Raw genomic sequence first — 12,565 nt, forward strand, 5'->3', positions numbered from 1 at the left:
AGACGACCTCATAAGACCATAGGTAAGCAAAGAGACCTCCAAAGACCATCTAGATGGTCTCATAAGAACATCGGTAAGGAAAGGGACCCTCAAAGGCCATCTAGATGATCTCATCAGGCCATCAGAAGACCATAGATAAGGAAACGGACCATCAAAGATAATCTCGATGGTTTCATAAGACCATAGGTAAGGAAAGGGACCCTCAAAGGCCATCTAGACGGTCTCATAGGACCATAAATAAGGAAAGTGACCTCCAAAGTCATCTAGATGGTCTCATAAGGCTGTAGCTAAGCAAAGAGACCTCCAAAGACCAGGTAGACTTAGGTCAACCCTAAGTCTAAAGTTTAGGACAGGGGCCAGGTAAAGGACCTTGGAGGGTCACATCTGGCCCACAGGACTTAGTTTGGGGACCCCTGTTCTAGATGTTTTGTATTTTGGCTTTGCGCAGCCCTAGACAGCACAACGTATGCTGGGAGTTACAACCCAACAATATCTGGAGGGCCACACTATTCCTATCCTCTGATTGAGATATTTGTGTGTGTATGTCAATTAGAATGCTATTAGGATGCGTTTGGGACGCCTGTTTGTTTGCTGTTTGTTCTCATTCCTCTAAGCTTAAACTTTCCAGAATTCTGTTAATCCTCGTTCGCTACATTTTTTCTCCCGTTTGCTCTTCGTGACTCAGTGAGGTATTAAAGGATAACCGGTTGCGAAGCGCAGATTTCTTCATGCAAATCCAGAATTTGTTTTCTGCTTTTCTGCTGGGGCTTGGGTTCCTATTTTAGTAAGAAAGCCGTTTCTTTCCTTTCTGTTTGCGTTTGTTCCGTGCCCCTCGTAACCAAAATATTCATGCAAAGCCACTCGTGAATGGCTAGACTGTATTACAGGTTGAATATCTGCGGGATTTTGGGAGCTGTGATCTAGTAGTTACTTTTCCAAGCCCTGCCCAATATTATCTCAATAATTTTATGGTTAGGATGGGTCTTGTTCTAACTGAATTCAGTACCATTGTCTAGTTTTTCTCTCTCTCCCACGCTCCCCTGCTCCCCACCTTTTCCTCAAGTATTCTGTAAAACGTTTGCATTTTAAATATTTTTGTGCCAGGTTCCTTTCCAGCCAGCTAATTATAAACTCCATTATAATTGTTCATTATATTCTTATATTCGTTCAATTAGTTTAACAAGTTGCCAAGTGGAATACAAGGCTGGCAATTAGCTTGATCTAATGGCAACGAACCTCTGAAAGTAGGTTACCAAAAATAGCCCTTTCTAGCTCTCCGCACTTAAAAAAGAATCAGCCATTGGAATTGGAAAAATAAAATAAATATCCAGGAACTCTTCGAATTTCTTCCATTGGGGTAATTTCCTTCCCGTACTTAAAAAAAAAAGAACCAAGGGTGTAAATGTGTCTCCATCCCATTGCAGAGGTAGATCACAACTAATGGTAGGGAACTGGACAGGAGGAGTGTGTCGTTGCAGATGTGGAGTGTGATGCCATCTACAAGGGTCGAATGAAAAGTAATGCCTCCACCTCCGTAACTCCTCAATAGATGGCAGTCCTGGTCTGTGGCAGGCACTGGCTTGTTCAGTAGACTCTCCTCTACAGTTCCGTTTGGCAGGAAGCCTTAGCATTGAATGGTTGTGTTGTTAAAGTGCAAAGTATGGAACCCTGCACAGACGGTCGGTCAATGTGACTCAAGCAACGTGCAGTCATTGAATTATTGGCAGCAGAAGGTGTCACCACAAAGAAAATTCACCAGAGAATGCAACTGTTTATGGTGATTGTCTTGATGTGAGTACTGTGTGTCGCTGGGCGAGTAAGTTTAAAGATGTTGAGGTGGGAACATCTGACTTGCGTGACAAACAAAGAGTTGACAGGTTGACAGATTGATTCAGGACGATCATCGTATCACTCAGGGAGAAATTTCAAGCATAATCGGCATTTCACAAGAAAGTGTGGGTCACATTATTGCTTTGCTTGGCTATCGGAAGATCTGTGCACAATGGGTACTGTGTGACAACAGTTGCAGAAACCGAGTGTCGACTTCTTCTGTGACGGCTTCAGAAAAACTGTTCATCGTTGGCAGAAATGTATCCAATTGTCTGGTAATTATGTGGAAAAGTGAATAGTGGTAGTTAAAGAGCACATTCTAAGGATTATTTCTGCATTTGATTTATTAAAATATTCCCATCCAAACCCAAGTAATGAAGGTGGAGGCATTACTTTTCATTCAATCCTCATATATGCAGTTGACACCCAACGCTACTAGTCCTTTCCACCCAAAGCCAGGGAAGCTGTCTTGGTCCTAAACCGGGATCTGCTATCAGCAAAAAATTGAAACTTAATCCAGACAAGACAGATAGTATCGTTTTAAAGTTGTGAGCTGTTTTGGGAGAAAAGCGGGGTACAGATCCCACTCTTCCTCCTCTAGTCCAAAAAGAAAACTTTCCCCCATTTCTGCCCAAATCTTTGGCATGTAGAATGTTACAGGAAATCCAGAAGTTTGGAAGGAAAAACCACTAGTGAGATGAGATATGCTCATATCTACTCTATAACCTGTCTAGCTATAGGTCTTTGCCTACACGTCCACATCCATTCTTTCCTGGTGAAGGGACCTTAAGCCAGAAAATAGTAAACTTTTGCCTATGTGGCTTTGCCTTTGCAAATGCTCCTCCCTTCCTGTGAGCTGGTGCCTTTCTCCAGGAAGTTCCAAGACCAAAAGTTAGCTTGAAATCAACAAGTGAGGTCACAGGTATCACTTATGCCAAGTGGGTGTGGAAGGTGAGGAAAACCCTCAGCTATTGGTCAATTTTAGATAAGCCACAGATATATATTCTTTGTTAACTGCGCACATGGGGCGGCGGCCATTTCCATGATACAACCCTTTGGGGTATGGATGGCTGTTTGCCTTATCATCAGCTGTGATAACAATAAAAGGCTTGTTTTATTGCTCTCTTGGAATTCTCTCCTTTACTTCCCCTCCAGGCCAGTCCCTAACACTGGGTTTTCCTCAGCAGAGTTGCTTCAGTTTAATGGCACGCATACACAATATAAAACGAAGCAAAGGGTTCCGGATGTCACGCAGGAGTGTTAGTTCATTCTCGTCATGTCCGTCTTTTGGCTTATGGTGTGTCTCTTCCAAGCTTTAATTACTGTGCTCCGTATCTGAGATCATTATCTGAGACCGTAATTGAGATCATAACATAAGCAGCCTGGCAGCGGGAGGGGGGCTCGCTGGAAAGTGATGTCCGGAATTGATTACATGGTCCCGGCGGGCCTTGCCAAAGTATTTGCGACTTCATACACTCCCTGCTGCCGCCTGAGTGAACGGTCTGATTTCCCCACTGACTTCTGCTTTGACAAATGTCTGGTATGTGTTTGGCAAAGCCCTCTTGCCACCAAAGGGCATTTTAGGAGAAAGAATCAGATAGATTCAGATAAAGGCTTCTCCTTTCATCTCCAGCTTTCTGGAGGCGGTGCTCAACTCTTGTTCCATTTCCAAGCCGAGGAGCTCGTTGTCCATAGATACCTCCTGGTCGTGTTGCTGGCATGGCTGCATGGGTGTCTTTATTACCTTCTCGCTAAAGCAGTACCTATTGATCTACTCGCATGTGCATGTTTTCGAGCTGCTAGGCTGGCAGGAGCTAGGACTAACAGCGGGAGCTCACCCCGACCTGCGGCTTCGAACTGCCAACCTTCAAATCAGCAGATTCAACAGTTCAACAGTTTAACCTGGTGCGGCACCGCGGTCCCATCTTGAGGTTCCATAAGCCTGACCAACACACAACAACAACAACAACCCTGGCCAATACACATTTTGGTGCCTCAAATGTCAGCCCTGTTTCTAGATATACCGTATATACTCAAATATAAGCCGACCCGAATATAAGCCGAGACATCTAATTTTACCACAAAAAACCCTGGGAAATCATTGACTCAAGTATAAGCCGAGGGTGGTAAATTTCAGAAATAAAAATAGATACCAATAAAATTACATTAATTGAGGCATCAGTAGGTTAAATGTTTTTGAATATTTACATCAAGCACTAATTTAAGATAAGACTGTCCAACTCTGATCCAATCATTATTCTCATCTTCTTCAATGTAAATGTGCTTATGTGTCCTTTTATAATAGAGTAAAATAATACATGTAATAATAATAAACACAGGAAAATAATACATGTAATAATAAATAGAGTAAAATAATAAATCTAATAATAATAATAAGATCAGAGTGAAATAATAAATGTACTAATAATAATAATAATAAGAGAGTAAAATAAATGTAATAGTAGCAACAATAATAGAGTACAATAATAAATGTAATAATAATAGAGTAAAATAATACATGTAATAATACCAATAATAATAGAGAAAAATAATAAATGTACCATATATTCTCGAGTATAAGCTGACCCAAATATAAGCCAACCAGGATCCTCACCCAAGTATAAGCCAAGGGGGGCTTTTATAGTCCTAAAAAAAGGGCTGAAAAATTAGGCTTATACTTGAGTATATACAGTATTTGATTTTACTGATTCCAAAAATGGCACTTGTTTCCCTTGATCAGCTCTAGCTTTGGAGATACAGAACATAATGCCACCTACCAGTCGCCATCGGCTCACCCATAGAAGACCAGAGCTGACGTGGTCCATCCAATGCAATTTTCTGAATCAGCGCCTCAAAGAACCCCAGAAGCAGTTAATATAAAAAAGTGTAAGTTACTTTTAAACCTCGCAGTGAGTAATAATGAGGATTTACTTTGAAAGCACTACCAAAACAATTGCAGAAACTACAACCGCAGGAATGGGCCACTTTGAAAAGAAATGTAAGTTTCCAAGCTCAGACTCCTTCTCCCGAGGCTACTTGTAAGTTTATTTATTGGCTGGTTGTGACCATTTGCGGTACATTTCTGCACTTTTTTCCTCTTGGGCAGCTGAGATCTGTCTTCATCTGGACTCTTTAAAACTCAGTTCGACCATGATTTAAGGACAACGGATGGGTCCTCCAGCTCTGCTGAGCTTTCTAATGGCCAACGGGCATCACTTAACTCCCTGGAAAGTGTTCTCCTCCCTGTAATTCTTTCTTAGCTGCCTGCTAAGATCTCTGGTCACACAAATGAAACTTTGATGGCTTCCTTCTCCCAGTCCGCTGCTCTTCTGTGTGGCACTGTATGTAAGCCTTCTTTCTTCACTGGGAAATCCAAGTTCTTATGATGTCAACTCTGACCCCACCTTTTGTGGTCCATGTCACAAGTTCAAGGGTTCAGAAGAATGAAAGCTTCATTTGTATAGCTATGTATTGGGTGTTCATAGGCAGGGTTGTGCTATGTGGCAATGTAGAAAAAGCCCGATTTGGATGAACCCCAACGTTTGGAGATGTACACAAAATATCCCACTAATATCACCAGGGATTTCTTCTAACTTTGGGTCTTTCTCATTCAATCAAATCATGAATTATAATAGCCAGGTATAATCCTACTGTAAGTCTTCTCCAAACTTTGGAAAAGTTATTTTTTGGGTGACACCTGCCAGCATGCCCTCTACACAACATGGCAGGAGAGGATTCTGGGAACTGAATGCAAAATATATTTTTTCCAAGCTTTGGTGCTGACCATTATAGAATCATAGAGTTGGAAGAGACCACAAGTGCCATCAGTCCGACCCTGTTCTGCCACACAGGGAATCAGTGCCAGCAGGGTAGACAAAAGGGTGCTTAGGGTGTTGGCAAATTCAAAGGAGACCCCAAGGAGGGGGTCTGATCTAGCAATAAGGGTGAGAAAATGTTCCCAGGAATAAAACCAGATAATTATATACGTCATTTATATTTCACTCTATCTCCCTGAAGGGACTTTGAGCAGATTACAGGTTCATATATGGCAAACATTCAATGCCGTTATACAATTGACAAAGACAGACAGTACATAAACAATGGTAAGGCTTCCCTCTTTTCATTTCCGGCATCCGGCTGTGGGGTGGTGCTGTTATTTCATTTTCCACCCTGAGGAGTCTGTCATCCATGGTCGGATTTTTGCTGGCATGTTTTTTCAGGGCACCTTTTACCTCTTATCTATTTTATCTTTTACCTATTTCTCTACTTACATTGTTGTTTTTGAACAGTTAGATGGGCAGAAGCTGGGCTGACGGTGGGAGGTCATCCCGACCTGGGCTTGAACTGCCAACTTTCCGGTCGGCAGGATCTTCTATAGCTGGCGGTTTAACCCGCTGCGCTAGCCCAGCCCATAATAATATCAGGAAACCCCTTTGGCTCTTCCTAAAGCCTTTTATGTGGTCCATGTGTCTTCTCAGGGTATTTTGAAGGGATTACGTTAACTAATGTGTGGTCATCTCCTGAGGTCTGAGGTGGGTGTAGTGTTTGCGCAACAGTCTAAGGAAACTTAATAAAAAGGTGTTTTTAATCTAGAGAGAAGATCAGCATAGGCTCCCTATTAGTCCCCATTGAGTCATGGAATCTGGGGTTCATTCTTTTGGGGTTTTTGATAACATATATACACCGAGAATAACATTGGAAGACAGGAAGTCCAGTGCATTGAATCCAGTTGGGCAAATGTAATGCACAGCCTTTTTTTTCATCCAGCGACATGTACGGATGGACCCCAACGTAATGCTGTACCTTACAACATCTGAATCCTGTAACTTTCACTGTTCATATCCTCACTTGATTAATTATTAGTAACAACTCTTTCTTTTGCTACGGTGTGAAAGAAATGGGCTGTTGAATGGTCTGTATCGTGATAATTACACTTACTTCTCTCATTAAAGCCGAGTTAGCTGCTAAATGCGCCGTGACGTTATTTTAGTCAAGTGCGAGTATAAAAGATGAAAAAGCACAAGGTGATCTTGATTATTCTCGCAGTGCACTCTCTTTAATTAATCTCGCATTTCCTTAAGGAAATGTACGGAAATGCAAAATGGCAAGCTTCTTTCCCTGGCACCCTCTTGGGGTCCCTGTCATTTATCTCATTCCCCCCAATGGGTTTCACTTGAAACAGATCACCCGCAACTGCTGAACGTCACATGTTTTCCCCTTTCGAGACAGAAAAGGAGGGAATTCGCATTGGTATGCGTCCCAAAAAACCGACGGTGAAATGTAGGGTTTTTAAAGTTTTATAATAATCACAGGAGCAGTTAAACAGACAAACAAGGTTATCCGCAGAGTTACATAAAAGGGAGTTTGGAAGAATGGGGGCGGTGGCGGCGGGGGAAAAATTCAAGAAACATGTTTGCAAAACCATTGAGATACCCCAGGAGGATTGTGGCAGATCCAGGCCTTTCACTCGCTCTCTTTTCTACCCCAGCAGTTTCCTTGTAATCACATTAGCAACTTTGAAAAAAAGGCTTTTAAAAGGATAGCTTTATTTTTAGACAGGTCCTGAAGAGTTTGGCAATGGGATTTTTTCTTACATGTTGTTTTAGTGACTGTTTTTTTGCATTGGGGAAAAGTAAAGAGGAGGTTTGGAGGCTGAATGCAGGTCTCCTGCGGCCCTCGCTTCTCCCTGTGGGTTTCTCTCGATGTCATGCCCCCTTTTTTCATGGAGTATGATGGCTTTTCAACTTTTGCATTTTTTGGATTAAAGGTTGAAAGGCCTCTGCTAAGAGCTTTAAGGTAAAATATGATATTTCTGACCCCACTCTTTTATCCCTGGCATGTGGCCCACAAAAACGTGTCTGCAATAGAGTTGTGCATGCAATTCGTTTCTCCCGTTTCATTCGAGTCTTTCGTTTCTTTGGGAGCACGAAACAGGAAAGCCCCTCCCGCTATAGATATCCACTCGACAAGACAACAAGCAGGAGCGAGTCCTGGCTCCTGGTTTGCCTTTTGGCATCACATAGTAAGAGGCACTCGGCTGCAGGTCCTGGCAAGCACAGGCACTCTGAGCCTGCCTGCACGCCACACATGCGCTCTCCTTGGAAAGATGGCATAAAAGTGTGATGTTGTTGTGATGCAAAGACATCGCCATCATCTGAAGAGTGATGTATTTGTTTACCTGGCTATGTAGGTGCAGGTTAACGGAGTATGCACAAGATTTTTGCAAGGAGTATTGGAAAACTAAGGTGATTTTTTAGCTGAGCCAATGCTATTTCAGGAGATGGGGAGAATAGGTCTCTCTTGGCTTCGGACTGATAAAAGAGTGTTATTTGACTGTTGCTATTTAATTTCTGTAATCTGTACTATTTCAAGCTCCTTCTCTTGAATGATATGAGTTATTGTTGCTCATTAGAGTTAAAACCTATTTGATGGAGCAGTCAAGAGTAAGGATATTATTCGCTTCACCCATGTTGCATCTCCGACAAGTGTCTCTCCTCAACCTATGGATTATATTACCCCCCCCCCCCCCCACCCATTTTTTGGCACTGAGCTCTTTTCCTCAAACCACAGTAGTAGCACTGGCCACTAGGGGGCAGTGTTGTTTTGTCAACAATGTGTGGTTTTATTTCTTGGAGGACTGATGAACTTCACTGCAAGTAAATGATGGATTATGCGTAGAAAGAGGCAGAATTGCTTCCTTACCTTACAGAGAACCTTTTAAAGAAAAGTCAACTAATTTAATAAAATAATTTCAACAATAGATGCACGAGGAAAGGAAAAGAATCAATCTCTACCCCAGCCCCCTGGCAATTGACAAAGATATATGTATTTTTTCCCCCTGTTATATGCAGATCAGGGAAGAAATAGGCTTACTGAATGGCATACACTCCAGGTTGATTCCCATACAGTGTTTGTTTTTCTAGCGATATACTGGATAAGAGAGGAAGGGGAGAGGAGGGGCCAAAACCTTGCCTTTCCCAGTAGGCTCAGGCAAAAGCCAACCATTGTAGTTGGTCCTAGCTTGTATTGAACTTCCTCACTGTGTGTGAGAGAGAGCTGTTCAGCAATGGAACTCTCCTCTGCCCTGGAGTGTGGTGGAGGTTTTGAAACAGAGGCTGGATGGCCATCTATTGGGGGTGCTTTGGATGCCATTTTCCTGCTTCTTGGCAGAATGGGGTTGGATTGGATGGCCCACCAGGTCTCTTCCAACTCTAGGATTCTAGGATTCTACATCTTGATCCCTTTCTTGATGTTGTCAATAGTGAAGTTTTGTTGGGTGTGAGATAGTCTAGGAATGGGTCTTCAGCACGTGTCCAGGTTTCCATCACATATTTCATAGAATTTTAGAATCCTAGGGTTGGAAGAGACCACATGGAACATCTAGTCCAACCCCTTTCTCCACTGGACTCCAAGGCAGAGAGTTTCACTTTTGAAAATCTCCAGAAGACAGGATCAGAATTCAATTTTTGTGTGTGTGTCAGGAGTGACTTGAGAAACTGCAAGTCAATTCTGGTGTGAGAGAATTGGCTGTCTGCAAGGACGTTGCTCAGGGGACATTGCCCGGATGTTATGATGTTCTCCATCCTTCTGGGAGGCTTCTCTCATGTCCCCGCATGGAGCTGGAGCTGATAGAAGCTGAGGGGAAAATGGAAGGGGCCTGAGGCTGTTAGGAATTGAGGGAGTTGAAGTCCAAAACACCTTGAGGGAGGGACAAAGTTGGCCCATGCTTGGGATAGACTGTCAAAAATGTTGCTAGAACTAATCAAAAATGGGAAATGAGGCTGCTGTTGTGTCTTCCATTTTTTATTACTTACATTTTTTATTGTTTATTATTAGCAACATTTTTGACAACTCCCAAATGTCAAGATCTATTTTCCCCAGTGTTCACATTTGGGCCTATTGAGTACTTGTGCCAAGTTGAGTCCAGATCCATTATTGTTTGAGTCCACAGTGCTCTCTGGATGTAGGTGAACTACAGCTCCCAAAGTCATGGTCAATGCCTACCAAACCCTTCCAGTATTTTCTGTTGGGAGTTTCATGTGCCAAGTCAACCCCACCTGTATTCAGATTTGGGCTTATTGGGTATTTATTTACTTTATTTCTATCCTGCCTTTCTCAAGGGGACTCAAGGCGGCTTACAAAATTCGACCAAAATTCAATGCCACGCAATGCCTTCGTTTCAATCTGTGGATGCAAAGATATCCACTTTGATCCCAAGAAAGCCGGTAGATGCTAATTACCTTTCTAATGATAATTAGCAATATTTAGGAAGTGTTAACGTGCAGTAACACAATAAGGTTAATGCGTGCAATGCCATGCCTGGCATAGTGCTTCTCTTTTAAGCATCTGCCTGTATTTTACATGTATATTTATATAACAATGGAGGGGTGGCATCAGTAAAGAATAACTACCAGGCTTTGTACACACAGCACAGTTACAGCAGTTTGATGCCACGTCAACTGCCATAGCTTTGTTGATAGTCTCCGATTGGGAATTCTAGTTGTTCAAGCAAGCTGCGTGAACATTTTCCAACAAGGAATTCAAATTCAAGCCACCACATTCAGGGTTCCATGGCGTGGAGTGGCATCGAAGTGTGATAACTATGAGGTGCAGATACATCAGGTTATAGCCAAGGAATTGTTGATTACAGTTGACTTCTGCATTGCTGGGCTCCAGTCTTGCTGGAGTGTCTTTTTGCCTTTTCCCACCAAAAATGGTACCTATTTATCTACTCACATTTTCATGTTTTCGAATTAGTAAATTGGCAGGAGCTAGGACTAACAGCAGGAGCTCACCCCCTCCCGTGGATTCGAACTGCCAACATAGGTAAAGGTAAAGGTAAAGGTTTTCCCCTGACGTTAAGTCCAGTCGTGACCGACTCTGTGGGTTGGTGCTCATCTCCATTTCTAAGCTGAAGAGCCGGCATTGTCCATAGACATCTCCAAGCTCATGTGGCCACTGGCATGACTGCATGGAGCGCCGTTACCTTCCTGCTGGAGTGGTACCTATTGATCTACTCACATTTGCATGTTTTCGAACTGCTAGGTTGGAAGAAGGCCAACAAAGGTATAGTAAAAATAAAAGGCTCGGTCAGCAATAGTTCTAAATGGTTTGAAATGGTAAATGCCCCAAAGACGTCCAAACCACCGTGTCAAAATGAAAGACCACTGAGGCTATTAAGAATGCATGAAGGAAAAAAGAGAGAAAAGACGAAGAAAGGAGGGCTGATGGCCGAAGATCACTCATTGGCTCCCCGAGAGAGAGGTTTTTGAAAGCAAGTGATTCATCAGACAAAAACCATGCAGAGAAAGCCATCATACTTCCAAGAATAGCAGTAGCAAAGACCGGAAATAATAACAGTATGGTTGCCTCCTGGTAATGTCTTGTGAAGAGCTGCACCATTTCGCAGGCACAGACGACATCTCTTGCCTTCCTTTACCATACCATATTCTGACCCTATGAGAGGACACCCTTACATTTCTTCCCTGCTTTGGGATATGGCTAGAGGGATTGGCAACAAGTGAGTCTGGGGCTTCATGGGGTCCCAATGGCTTTTACTCCACTAACTTGATTCTTGAGGGCTGCACTTTTTCTGCCAATGAAATATGTAAACATGGAAACTATTGGTGATTATAAGGCATGTTTGGCACTTTGCGTTGTCTTTGTCCCAGGGTCATCAAAGTGGCTCAAGACATTTTGACATCACCCCAAGTATATAGGCAGTCCCCGACTTTTCTGGGCTGTATGGCCATGTGCCAGAAGCATTCTCTCCTGATGTTTCACCCACATCTATGGCAGGCATCCGGCTATGAAAGCCTTCGACCAACACATTGAGAGAAATATCTCTCTAGGAAGGGAAAGAGTTATTATCATGGGGAAACGGGGTCTCTGCTGAAGCTTTATCACAAATCCTTGTTTCGACAACAAGCTAATTTTTTCAAAATCCAATTCTCACTGGGACAGAAAGGGAGGTGAAATCTTCTGGAGATGGGCACAGGCAGCAAAGGAAACTTCACAGGGGTGTTAACCCTTCCGTATGCTACCCAAAGCTTATATATATAATATATTATATATATATTATACTAGCTGTGCCCGGCCACGCGTTGCTGTGGCGTAGTATGGTGGTATGGGAAATAAAGTATTGAGTAATTGGTGGTAGTTAAGGTAAAGGGTAAAGGTTTTCTCCTGACATTAAGTCCAGTTGTGTCCGACTGTACACTGAAGTGGATTATATGGCAGTGTGGAGTCAAGATAATCCAGTTCAAAGCAGATAATATAGGATTCTAAATGGGTTATATAGCTGTGTGGAAGGGCCTTGAGTATACACTGCCATATAATCCAGTTCAAATCTGATAATCTGTATTTTATAGGCAGTGTGGAAGAGGCCTAACTCTGCCTGTTCCCTGGGCTGAGTGGGTTGCTAGGAGACCAAGTGGGCAGAGCTTAGCCTTTTAACTGGCAGCAATTGGATAAAAACAATTATTCCTCTCTCTCTAATTAGGATTTTATTTTTCTTTTCTTTTTGTTGTATGAACGCAGAGGCATGGATGAGGGGTTGTGCTGCCAAGTTTAGTGTTTCTGGGATGTGTAGTTTTGTTGTTTTGTCCTAGGCCGAAATTTCATTAGCCTTTTTATATATATAGATTTTATATATATATATTATATATACACACACACATACATATATACATGCACACACATATACATATAGCAGGAGTTACACTTTAAAATATAA

The sequence above is a fragment of the Anolis carolinensis genome, chromosome X, assembly GCF_035594765.1.
Source record: "Anolis carolinensis isolate JA03-04 chromosome X, rAnoCar3.1.pri, whole genome shotgun sequence".
In the NCBI taxonomy this organism is placed as follows: domain Eukaryota; kingdom Metazoa; phylum Chordata; class Lepidosauria; order Squamata; family Dactyloidae; genus Anolis; species Anolis carolinensis.